Source organism: Carassius carassius, chromosome 32 (genome assembly GCF_963082965.1).
Source record: "Carassius carassius chromosome 32, fCarCar2.1, whole genome shotgun sequence".
Lineage (NCBI taxonomy): Eukaryota > Metazoa > Chordata > Actinopteri > Cypriniformes > Cyprinidae > Carassius > Carassius carassius.
In genome coordinates this window covers 23,843,579-23,857,348 of record NC_081786.1, presented here as the reverse complement: position 1 = coordinate 23,857,348, position 13,770 = coordinate 23,843,579, and the positions used below count along the sequence as shown (strand labels likewise).

The following is a 13,770-nucleotide window of genomic DNA, read 5'->3' as shown; positions in this document are numbered from 1 at the left end:
CAGTAAAGTGTTGCCAATCTAATCATCCACTTTTCATGCACAAGATGGCAAGATAGACAACTTTCTGTAATAACTGTGGAACACTAATATGCATAAGACATATGTAGTAGACACACATGCAAAATTGTATTAACAGTATCTAGTATTGGATAGATGCTTTTTTCCCCTTTTCCTTTCCCTTTCCAGATGTGCTATTTAAATACAACACAAGTGTTCCTGCTTACATATAGTACACTCATGCAGTGAATCCCAACCTTTTGTTCCTAAAGCCACGCTTTATTTGGTAATACAAGCAATATAAGTCTTCATGGAAGATAAAAGTAACTGTGTCTTTGAAGTAGGCCAAATAAAGTTGAGGTATATTTGGAAGCAGCAAAATTAAGCTTCCTATTATGCATTAACATGCACCTTCTATAAGCAGTTCACTGAGAGCTGTTATATTTAAATATGTATGTGTTCGGTAACTACGTTTAACAGTATGTTAAATTGCAATGAAGCTAATCTAAATGGACTTATATGGCAGCAGGCAGAGTTTTGATTTTCAGATTTTTCTCCATTCACAGCCATTTATGAGTAGTTATCAACATTGTTGTGAGCACTGTAAAAATCACCTCTATTTCCTTATATTATGTTTTGCCTGTGAAAGATTTTCCTGGAGGGCTCTTAAAACCCTGAAATAGACTTCCTTGTCTGCTGTCTTTGACATAAAATGTCAGAGTAGTTGGTTGTAGAAGTGCTGTGAACATTCTTGTGGAGCCATCAACCAATCAATCTTTAGCCAATTAGAATGTCATTCCTGTGGTGATTGGTTAAAAAAAAAAATAATAAAAATAAAAAAATAAAAATAAGAGAGAGAAACGAGAGGCCATGAGCATGGATGGTAGCATAGGATAGTTTTATATACAACAGGCTTCATTTTACAGATTCATTGTGGTTCTTGTTTTACCATTCTGAATTAAGGTAAAATATGTTCATTAGCTTATCCTCAATTAGAGCCTCTTTATACAAGGCTTTTGGACACATAGAGGGCTTAAGGCACCAATATTTGCAGTACAAATTGGGTAAAAGTAAGTAGCTTTACAGCATGAAACAATGCTTCTATATTTTCAGTGCACTAAAAGTGAAGGCAGCTTCTTTCAATGTAGGTGTTAGTGTATAGTCTTCCTTCTTCCTTTCAGTGCTTACTGCCTTCTAGCCTACTTAGTAGTCACCACTTGAAAAAGGAATATGGTAATAGTGTTTGGCAAAGTGTGAAAGCAGAGACCCTGGACTCATTTGCAGGTCAGCACACGTGATCTTGCATTGACAACCCACATCTACACTTCAAAGGAATAACACAGAACAGCAGTTCTAAGACTGTTTTGAACAATTCTATAATATTGCTAGTATTATTGATTCTTCTGAAAATATAGAAGATATAAAAGCCTTTTAGTTTGTCTTAACATTTATTAATGTATTTTCCCTCATAGGGTTTTCAAAGGCTGAGACAGTGGGCTTCTTCTTCAGAGCTTCTCAATGAGGGCGTTACGAAAACATTGGAAGAAATATTTTAAAGGTGGGCATTGAGGTGTTTTTGGGATTGTTTTTAAGTTTTACATCAAATATTTATGACAAGAAGAAATTAACCCTATAGCTGCTGTATATGCAAATGATTATGGTTTGCAACATTCTTACACTTTGTCAAGGTGTAAAACCTACCAGTTCACACCAATGTGACTAGACAACTGTTTTGTTTCCATAGCAAAGACGGTTTAATTCAGAGTTTCTGTCAGATTTCTCTTAGTGATGGGCGCATATACCCGAGTACTTGACTACTTCATTTCAGTTCTCCCTTCTGGATGATTTAAATGTATTTATCGTAAATATATATATATATATATATATATATATATATATATATGTGTGTGTGTGTGTGCGTGTGTGTGTGTGTGTGTGTGTGTGCGTGTGTGTATGTATGTATGTATGTATTATTATTATTATTATTAATATTATGCATTTTTTTTTAGGATAAATCCATTAAAACTAAGCATTCAGTGATGCCTGGATCCATTTTGATAATGAAAATACAGATACATGCAAGAAGTTCAGTGCCAATATAATTAAAAAAAATTTCTCATCATGGTTTCAAAAAAAATAAAAAAAAAATAAAATAAAATAAAAGAATAATCACTTGATAAAGTAGATTAAAGATACAATTGAATTAAATATGTGCAGTGTCAAGATGTATATACTTAAACACTTTTGTATTACAATGTTGTGTATTCTTTTAGTTCACCATACTGTGTTTTAGCCTAAATTTGCTTTCTAATTAAACCCATAAAATAGGGAAAACACACACGTGTGTGATATTCAACCTGCAACTCTCGGTTGCTGAATCTGTGGTATATTTGTTTTTTTTTTGTTTGTTTTTTTTTTTAGTTCTGGGATTTATTCTTCATTTGGAGAGAAAAATTTAAATAAAAATGGACAGTAATTTTCTCAATAAAACACATCCACAAAGGCAGATTTATGACTAAATAAGCTGATCACATCAGCCTTTTTGTAATGTGCATTTCACTTTATGCATGTATGTGTGTATGGTTTTACTTGGTCAATTGTTATTCACATATACCTTAGACTCTTAGACCCTTAGACAGCTCAAACTTTCAAAACTGCTGCTTTAGGCCATCAGCCCAGGATCAGCGGGATAATAACTGTCCTAAATGTAATTATGAATGCAATTATTGGGCAGATGATAAAGTATCAGAAATCTGTTTCATCAAAAGCCTGCCAAACATAATACAGTCCCTGGACTCTGAAAAAAAGCTTTGCACAGCAACATTCTGGGGCAAGGAAAATTTTCTGCCAAAGTCATTTTTCAGTTAAACATAAGAACATGCCAACTAAGGCAGTCTAGCCGTTTTTCATCCCCTTTAAAAGACCCCTTCACTGATTGGAATGTTGCTAGAAGTTAATACCACTGGCTGTGCTGTCAATGGATAATATGAATTATTTTAAATCAGTATGGCTCGTGTCAGCAGATCTGACCGGGTTTTTTCTTACTAAATTTGGTAGCTGGTATAGGCCTTGTCCCACATGCTCCTCTTGTTTAAAAAACAAGGATGAATTACCTTTTAAATAACTTACCCATGAGGCATGTTGTTTCCCCCAGGCGGAGGAAACAAAACCAGCGTGGCATTGAGTTGGTCTATGTTAGCTTTATTTTGCTTGTTTTACTGATAAGGTATTGCAGGTGATGGATAGAGAAAACCATAGCACCCCTGAGGAAATTGACCGTGGGATGCTGTGATTGCGGGATGTTCTGAGCAAAGATAACAGCAGAATTTGAGGCATGGCATATCGACTAGATTGAGATGTCAGACTAAATAGTGCTGGCAGGGATACTGATAGGCTTATTCTCAGAGTTTGTTGGCATGGAGGAACAGGCCTTAAACTCTTAATGGCTGAGTAGTCTTATTGATATACATCAAAGTCATGTAGACTGATGCTGCTAACAGAAATGGACAGAACATTTTAAGGTAGAGCTGAATGATTTTCACTCATGTATAGGATAAATATATGGACCGTGTTTAAAAATGGAAGACTTGGTTATTGCCTGTTGAATGCTGTGCAGCATACACTGCATAATTCCTTTGCATATGAGTGGCACCCAGGTTTTATTATTGAAATAAAAATGGTTACTTTGTGTTTGTTATTCAAGTCTAAGTGACAATGTGTGTGTGTGTGTGTGTGTGTGTGTGTGTGTGTGTGTGTGTGTGTGTGTGTGTGTGTGTGTGTGTGTGTGTGTGTGTGTGTGTTGTTTGTGGTTTGGCACCCCAGGAAAAAAAAATTAGCTTGTTGCAAAGTTTCAGGAACACATATATTACGTACCTTATTGCACAGTTTGCAGCAATGAAATGTCCATTGAGTGGCACTAAATTGCATGTTCTGTGGCCAAATTGGTACATCGTTTTATAATGTAGCTTCAGGCATGTATTGCGGCGGTTCAGAGTTCAAATATCAAGGTTAATGCTCTATTGTGTTGGAAAATAACACCAAATAGAACCACAAACCTACCCGATGGTGTTAACAAAAGCAAGTGAAACACATTCACATTATGCAAGCATGACGTGGGTTTGAGCCTCATTGTCGAAACTATAGTTTCACGGGATTCATACCAGAGCATTTACCTTATCACGTGAGCTACTGAGCAAACCTGCTGTGTTGGAAAACCCATGCATATAAAACTTTATATGTGATGCCAACATTCAAAATATCAGCTTTTAAATGATGCATGATTTTAAAATTATTTTTAAGCCATAACATAATAATGTGCAAAAGATTGTGTGCAAATAAGACTTTATTAATCAAAACAATGGCCCTGTAAAACTTTTCAACTGAAAACTGCAGCAGTTTGTACTGTATATATAGGTTATAGTTAATGTAGGGCTGGAGCCATGGTCTTACAGTCAGTTTCAGATATGTTGGGTAGTGTTTCTCATATGGGGCAAAGGTTCAAATATAGCTTGCCTATCATACAAATGAAGAGAACATTATTCAGTATTACATTATGCAAAATGGTAAGGCTGTCTTCATAACATGCTAATATTTCATTCACACCATAGTTTATTACTACAAAGTAGATCATGATAGAAATCTTCAGTGTCTTTCTTCTGTTCTTCTATCAATTTGCTGGTGTGGACAGAGACATCCATCAGTTTTATGCTTGTGCCTCTTTTCATGGCCTCCAGTGAGCTATAAGATGTCTGCTGTGAATTTCCTGACTTCCTATCAACTTTAGGCATAAGATCTGCCTCAGGTTTACAAATTTGTCTTTGTCTAATTCGGCTTCATAACCTGCATATCGAGTTTCACTTATGAATATATAAATGCATATTGTCACATTAATTTCATGTCAGAACTTTGACGTCTTAGTCATCTTAGATACAGATGTGATGTGTTATGTGCAGGACTCATGTGATTATTTGCTATGCTGCTTGATTTCAAATATAGCCCCAGGCTTCATCTAAAAAGCACAACATTTTAAAAGGCATCAGCGTACAGTTTCAAAAGGAGGTTTTGTTAAACCAGTGTTTGAACCAAATAGGTTTTCCTTTTAAAATTCTCCTTCCTCTAAATTGCAGCTTTTATTTGGACAACACAAGAAAAAGGCACCCTCCATTTACTGAGGCAAAAGGTGGTGTAAATAATGGTTGTTATAACTTGTTGGGAATAGAGATTTTCTGATTCGAGGAAAGAGTTGTTTGGAGAACTGAAAAGCATTTATTCTGCCTCTCATGCGTGATTCTCTTGCCTTCTTCAAGCAAAGAAAATTGTCTTTCTCATAAAAATTCACACTGATAATTAAATATCCTCCATGGCAAAGGGTAATAGTGTTAGTACGGTCACATATACTGAGGCGTGAATAGGTTACTCAATGGCAGGCAGCAGTGCTGTGGCAGAATTTGATTTGCTGCATTGAATATATTAATTAAACGGTTAAATCTGGCATTCTGGTCACAGGCCCCTTTGAGTAGAGCTGCTCTCTGCTTCGGGTTCTCTGAACTGGCTTGCTACAGTATATTATTGAAAGAGATAGAGAAAGTTGGGCCTCAAATCGATAGAACATTAGAGTAAAAAAATAAATAAAATAATAATAAAATAAAAAAAATGTCTGTTATACATATGCTTCAATTTTATTTTTTTTTTATATAATTTTTAACCTGTTTAAGGACTATTAGTGTTTCTGCATTGTGACATTTAAATTATAATTAATCTGAAATGTAATATTATATTTGTCTCTTACTTTATTTTGCAGTGTAGTGAGTTAATTCAACCCAAGTTTAATGAACATATGTTTATTAAAGTTTCTGCAATGCCAATATCACGTGCCTTATTGCAAGTGAAAACTTAAGTTTTATGGCAGTTTCAAAGTGAAATTCAGTATATGACTGTGATCACACTTTTATTACATTGGTACTGGCATACATTGTTGCATTTTTATTACATTGTTTCATGTATGTATTGCGGCTGTTGAGAATTAGAATATCTGAGTAGCGTCGCTAAAGGGTTAGTGCTCTATAGTGTTGGAAAATAGCATACCTCTTCACCAAACCCAACCCTGAACCTACTCAGTATTGTTGATTAATGCAAACGTGACATAAAAGTGCATTCACAAATGCAATCATACTATTTTAACTTCCTTATATGTAAGCTGTTTCATCAAACCATAGTTTTACAAGATTTGTTCCGAAGCGCTTCACTTCTCAAATGCAATTTTATATCGCATGAGCTACCAGGCAAACCTACAGAAAACTAATACATTTGAAGCACTAAATGTGATGCTAAAATTTGAAAGTATCATTTTTCAAAACATGCAGAATGTATAAATAGTTTTGAAGTCATAAAGATATTGTGCGAAAATTAGGCTCTGAAAATCATAATTTGTGTGAAAAGGAATAAAAGTTTTACTGCCTCTAGTGTTCATTTCAACTGAAAACTGCAGCAATTCAGGGACATGCAAATAGTTCCTCGGGGGCAAGAGCTCAAATGTAAAAAAGCCAATTTAACAATTAGCGTGTTCTTGAACTTTAAGTGCTTGCATTTCACATAATAGGCCTGGGTTGGTGGAACTTGGGCTTCATTTAGCCAACAATGATAGTGTCATCAAAGAGTAAACAATATATCAGTATGGAGTATGCAAATATTAGTATATTAAACCCTACTTGCAATTAATGTAACTTCTTCTACTTTAGCAATTTCGGGTTTTAAAATGAATGACAATAGCTATGTAGTTTTCAACTGATTTATGAATAATAGTGGAAAGATTCCACTCCACTTTACATTGCAATGACGTTTAAGCTTGTTTCAAATGCACACAATCAATAGCAACACAATGGCATTGATTTCTCTGGCAGCCAGATACAAATAAAAATAAACAGGTATTTTCAAAATAAGTTTTGAGCGATTCGGTACTGTTTTGTACACATTGTCATAATAATTATTCAAATTTTGCAGTGAAAGGCATTTATTTCTAATGAGCCTGGTTAGCAATAATCTGAGCTGTTTCATATAACCTTCAAAATATATTACCATTTTGTCTTTTGTTTTCTTACACCGTGTGAATGTAATTGTAATTGGCAATAATTTGTTAAAAACATCAACCCTAATTATAAATTATGTGTTTTGTTTAGATTGTATGCCAAACTGAGCGAGCAAGAGAAACAAATAATTAATGATCGGTTGATATGTAACCTGAGACAATCAGTATGAGATTGAGCTGGACTTGGATTCATAGCCTCCTTTAAATAGTGACTTGTGAATGTACAATAGCACAAACGAACAAGGCTAAACCCAGTACCATCCATGCATGGCAATGTTTTTCTTCCAAAGTTTTGGATTATATAAAAGGAATGACTATAAAGAGATACATTTTTAGATAAGATAATTTCAGATTGTATGGATGGATGTTGTTTTGTTGAATCAAAAACAATAAAAAAGTTGATCACAAAAAGAAATTGAGCTGGACAAGGATGATGAGAGCCACTTAATGGAACCGGGACCGAGAGAGCAACTATGAACTAGTCATCTATCTCTCTCAACACAGAGGACATTGCTATGCATGAAAAGGGAGATCATCTCACTACAATATTGGGAAAACATTTCTTAGCGGTTTATTTCTTTATCTAGCCGGAGGGCTGTGTTGATATTCCGATACACTAAGGCTGAGATCTGTGTCTTGTCCCCAGGTGTCTGACATTTAATTCGCCATTGTCCAAAGCATTGCAGCTGTGAGCTCACTGATGTCTCAAGGCATCACACATACTGAAAGAAGAACAAACATGGAACTGTTAAGACTGCACAGTCAGTCTCTCTCGCTCTTTCTCTGCCTCGATCTTTGACTCATTCTCTCTCACAGGCGAGCACACTTGCACACAAACTCCCACACAAACATACTCAATCTGCAACATTTCGGATCTTCAGGACACCCGCATTTTCAAGTGTCAAGGTTGTAGTTTTTTTTGTTGTTGTTTTTTTTTGTAGGGCATAGACGACAACATCAAGTGTTTGTATAAAACAAGATGATTTTTTCAGGCATAGTATCAGAATTTGTTTAAGCTTATGAGTTTGCAGCAATAGGTTGAACCTATAAAAAAACCTTGGACACTTTTGAGATTATTTACTTGGTCACTTTTTTTTTTGCTGATTGGTCAGGTAGCCTACCTGAGCATTAAAAAAATATAAATAAGGAGATATATATTGGAGATAAATTTGAGTCTGATAGCAATCAGGATGTGGTTTGAGTTGCATACAAAATACAGTCTGGCCAAGTGTAACTGTATCTGACCAATGTGAATGTATCTGATGGCTCAGGCCTCCATGTCAATATGCAGATGTATGGAAGCCACACATGCGCAAGCAATCATAAATGAGAGTTTTGCAAGTGAAGAAGACACATACAATAGGCTCAACTGTCTACAATCACAAAGGTTCTACATGTACATACAGTACCATGTGCTTATTGTAATAATTACAATAACTGGTTAATAACCCTGAACCTACCTATAAAACTAATATTAACCCATGTTACTAGGGATGTTGCCAAATAACTTATACAGAAAGAGACAGATAATGGCTTAAAATGAATAATGAACAGGAAAAAAAAAATATTCTGCAGACACTGTCACTTCCATGTTTTCTGCATAACAGTTGAGCCACGGATAGTGCAATATTATACATAAACCTCTAAAATGAGGATGCATTAATAAGTGTATCTGTTTCTGTATGTCACTCAGAAATTAGAGCTTGCCAAAATTAATATCAACTAAAATATTGAAGCATACATATTTTCTATTGATTGATATGTCCATTTAAATGTTTTGAACCTTGTCCAATATATATATATATATATATATATATATATATATATATATATACAGTACAGACCAAAAGTTTTACATTACATTACAGTACACTACAAAATATTTATATTTTAAAAACATAGCTTCTTTTTTTATTTTTTTTTTATTCATCAAATTCTTTTTATTCATCAAAGTATCCTAAAAAAGTATCACATGTTCTGAAAAATATTAAGCAGCAGAACTGTTTCCAACCTTGATAATGAATCATCATATTAGAATGATTTCTAAAGGATCATGTGATAATGATCCTAAAAATTCAGCTTTGCATCACAGAAATAAATGATAATTTAAAGTATAATAAATTGAAAAACAATTATTTTAAATTGTAATAATATATCACAATATTACATTTTTTTCTGTATTTTTGATCAAATAAATGCAGGCTTGATGAGCAGAAGAAACTTCTTTCAAAAACATTAAAAATAGTAATGTTTCCAAACTTTTGGTGTGTAATATATATATATATATATATATATATATATATATATATATATATATATATATATATATATATACAGTACACACCAAAAGTTTGGACACACCTTTTCATTCAAAGAGTTATCTTTATTTTCATTACTATGAAAATTGTAGATTGACACTGAAGGCATCAAAACTTTGAATTAACACATGTGGAATTATATACATAACAAAAAAGTGTGAAACAACTCTTCTTCAAAGGTTCTTCAAAGTAGCCACCTTTTGCTTTGATTACTGCTTTGCACACTCTTGGCATTCTTTTGATGAGCTTCAAGAGGTAGTCACCTGAAATGGTCTTCCAACAGTCTTGAAGTATGGAAGGCATTTTCTGCCAAATTTAAATAAATAAATGAAATGATTAAAATTAAAATTAAAACCAGATTAACTATTTCATTACAGAAAACTGTACGCAAAATATGTGAAATTAAATGATTTCATTTTCACGGTGACATACCTATCAAATTGAAAAATAAAATGCAATTGCTGATTTCCCATTTCATTTTAAATAGAGTCTCGAGGCAAGACTGCCAATATTAAAATGAAAAGCAAACGTGAAAAAGAAACTACACATACAGTTTTTACAAAGCTCTTTATTAACGCTCACGCAATAATAGTGACACAATTCAAATTTAAATGTAAATTTTACTTGTCATTTTAATTCCTCTTTTATTTCACTGTTTTCATTTTCGTTTTCATTTTCAAAGACAACCTGCATGCAAATTATATGTTAAAGAGTGGGTGTGGCTTATTCAAGTAACGGCGCTAGAGACAATCGTCGAAGTTTCGTGTGAATGAGTTGAATGGTGGTTGAAACAATGTGTGAAACGACATTAAAATGTGAATATATTGTAATCGAGACATGGCGAATCTGTTAGTGAGTTTTTGCGGGAAGCTGCTACAGCATTAGAACGTGGAAGAAACAACCAGCCTGACCAGCATGCGTCAAACCCTCGACCCACTGCAGTTCCTCGGCCTGAGCCTCCACGAGACTCCCCGGAAAATCTGCTGTCTGCTGAGTTTGTGACGGCTGCAAAATGTCCAAGTGTATCCAAGATTAGGGGTGCTCCGATCACGATCGGCCGATCGTTAATGCGCATCTCATCAGTAAAGCCGGTTCTCTAATCAGCGGTTAATTCCATCAGGTGCGTGATTTCACATAGAGCAGCTGTTACTACACAGAGCCGTTGTTAACTAAGAAGATGCGCCAATAAACGCTGAAAATGAACGTGGATTTGCGCATCTTCTCAGTTAACAATGGCTCTGTGTAGTAACAGCTTCTCTATGTGAAATCACACACCTGATGGAATTAACCGCTGATTAGAGAACCGGCTTTGATGACGAGATGTGCATTAACGATCGGCTGATCGTGATCGGAGCACCCCTATCCAAGATAGATTCAACTCGTAGCAAAATGAAGTCATTATCATCCGAAATGTTTGCTAGCTGGTTTAATTCTGCTGCTATACTGGCCATAACCGCCATTATAGCTCCTCCACGTAACAACGTAATTGAGCCACACCCACTCATTAACATATAATTTGCATGCAGGTTGTCTTTGAAAATGAAAACGAAAATGAAAACAGTGAAATAAAAGAGGAATTAAAATGACAAGTAAAATTTACATTTAAATTTGAATTGTGTCACTATTATTGCGTGAGCGTTAATAAAGAGCTTTGTTAAAACTGTATGTGTAGTTTCTTTTTCACGTTTGGCTTTTCATTTTAATATTGGCAGTCTTGCCTCGAGACTCTATTGAAAATGAAATGTGAAATCACCAATTGCATTTTATTTTTCAATTTGACCGGTATGTCACCATGAAAATGAAATCATTTAATTTCATTCTCAATTTTGTCACATATTTTGCGTACCGTTTTCTGTAATGAAATCGTTAATCTGGTTTTAATTTTAATTTTAATCATTTCATTTATTTATTTAAATTTGGCAGAAAATGCCTTCCATATTGAAGGAGTTCCCCGAGAGATGCTTAGTACTTGTTTGCCCTTTTGCCTTCTGTCTGCGGTCCAGCTCACCCCTAAACCATCTCGATTGGGTTCAGGTCCGGTGACTGTGGAGGCCAGGTCATCTGGCGCAGCACCCCATCACTCTCCTTCTTGGTCAAATAGCCCTTGATGCCTTCAGTGTGAATCTACAATTTTCATAGTCATGAAAATAAAGAAAACTCTTTGAATGAGAAGGTGTGTCCAAACTTTTGGTCTGTACTGTATATGATTTACACTCCGATGGCATGTTTTGACTGTGTCAGTGTCTGTGCACACACAAGGTGGATATGGTAAACATATGTTATCTGTGTGTACTTGTACATTACTGCATACTGTATTCCTAAATCTGAAGATAGACTGTTTTCTGTTGATGTGTAAACTTCACTAAATATTTGTAGCTTACTTACGATCCAATAATCAAAATCAGCTTTGTACTTTAGATATGAAACAAAGACACAGCTTTTAAATTCTGGTAATTAACAGCACACATACAAGCAATAAATATGGTTTTGTCAGTTGCAAGAGTGGCAAGAGTTTGTCATGTTCATCATTGCCCAGTCTTATGATACACTAATGAGTGTACCAACAGCACATTTGATCACAAATGGCCTTGCTGTTTCAGAAGTCAGAGCTTTTATTTAACGCTTAAATTATTACACTCAATTTTAGTTCAGCTATATTTAAATGGATTTGAGAATTATAATTAATAAAAAGAATAATAATATTTTCAAAATTTCAAGGGGACAGAAACACATTTAAAATGGACTCTTCATGTGATTTGATGAACTTTCGGCATGAACTCCGCCCATTTTTGAATTGTATCTGAGTAAAGATACAGAAACAAATAATTATGAGATTCCTACAGACATGGATCAGTGCATGAGAATTAAGTGCAACCATCACAAGTCTGGAATGAAAGCATCTTTCATGAATGTTTACTGCCAGTCAGAATATGCTTCCCAAAACCATTATTCATGTGATTTGCTCAAGGGAACCTCAAGGAGCAAGAAGCCAACCACAATATACATCCCTGCATTTCTATTCCAACAAGTATGCTTTCCAGTATGATTAGCACGGAGTCCAAAAAATATATAAATAAAATAAAATAATAATAATAATTCAGAGAGTAATGAAGAGACAGCATCAGGCAAGAAGTGGCAGCAGGCTGCTTGTAATCCACCGAGACAAGCTATCAGAAAGTTAAGCGAGATTATATGATGTATTACAAATATGCTTAGAGTGATGAGATGAGCTACTTATAAATCTCGGAGAGGAGCTTTTCTCAAACCTCCACAGGAAAAAGGGATGAAGTGTTGGGCTTTACATTCCATGTGTAATGCTTCCCAGTCGGAATGATGGGTGAGTTGAGGTTCAGAAGAAGACTGAGGAAAAAGCATTGGAGTGCTGAATAAAGCTAAAAAAAACAAACAAAAAAAAAACACATACTGAACATCTTCCTGTCAACACACTGGGTTTAGCTTATTCACACTGCATGTCATTTTTCAGGCTTTAAATAGTTTACACAGAGCTGGAGGAGGGAAAGTGGGATGGGTAGCGAGTGGGAATAAATTGAAAGGTATTGTTAGGATATTCTGCAAAAACGCTCTCTTCTTAAATGTCAACTTAATGTTGCATGCTGTGAAAGCAAAAGCCCACCTTACTGGCTTTTCTTTAATGGTTGTTTTTGTGTTTGTTGCCAGGGGGCAATTCACACGCTGAATTCACAACCCAATGCTAGATGATTTATTTCAGCAAACAAACATGAAATATAATTACGTGTGCTTCAACAAAAGATTACCCCATTGCTAAGAGCTCAAACAGAGATGTACTTACAGTACATACTTTAATGGTCACATACAGCACCCACTGTCCATAGAGTGGGTTTTAATGGTATGAATTTTCTTTAATGGGCAGATGTTTTAGATTTGCTTTCATATTTTTTTTTTTCGTGCTTTAACTAATCGTTCACTGCTGTGTCTTGGACGCAGCACCTTGCAGGTCACACTCTAAGTGTGAAGGCAGTAATCTGTTAGCATATCTCCATAGTCCAGACATACAGTGAGAATGCAAAATATTTATTTATTTATCAATCAACCATAAGAACCTGTATGATAAAATGCGGCCGCATGCGCTCCCCTGTGCAAGTCCGGGGCACAAGAGGCAGTGGCTTCTTCTAGCGGCTTCATCCCTCTCACTAGCCACAGCGCTTGACAGGGATAGACGGCCTGGCATCCTGGCATGATGGCCGTGTAAACAGGTGTGGTTCTAAAACATGACAAGCGTTTAGGTAAATGTAATTGAAATAATCTGAAATTTTTGAATTTTCTCACTTACCAATGTAATCATCGTTCTCCTGAGCATTGAGTACAGTCAGCGCACCGTGAACCTTTGAA

The 13,770-nt window shown here is 35.1% G+C and overlaps 1 protein-coding gene across 1 annotated transcript in view; it reads left to right on the top strand.

Annotated features, from left to right (window-relative positions):
- Positions 1 to 13,770, top strand: part of LOC132113028 (leucine-rich repeat and fibronectin type-III domain-containing protein 2-like) — a 150,169-nt gene that overhangs the window by 87,442 nt on the left and 48,957 nt on the right. The window lies entirely within an intron of this gene.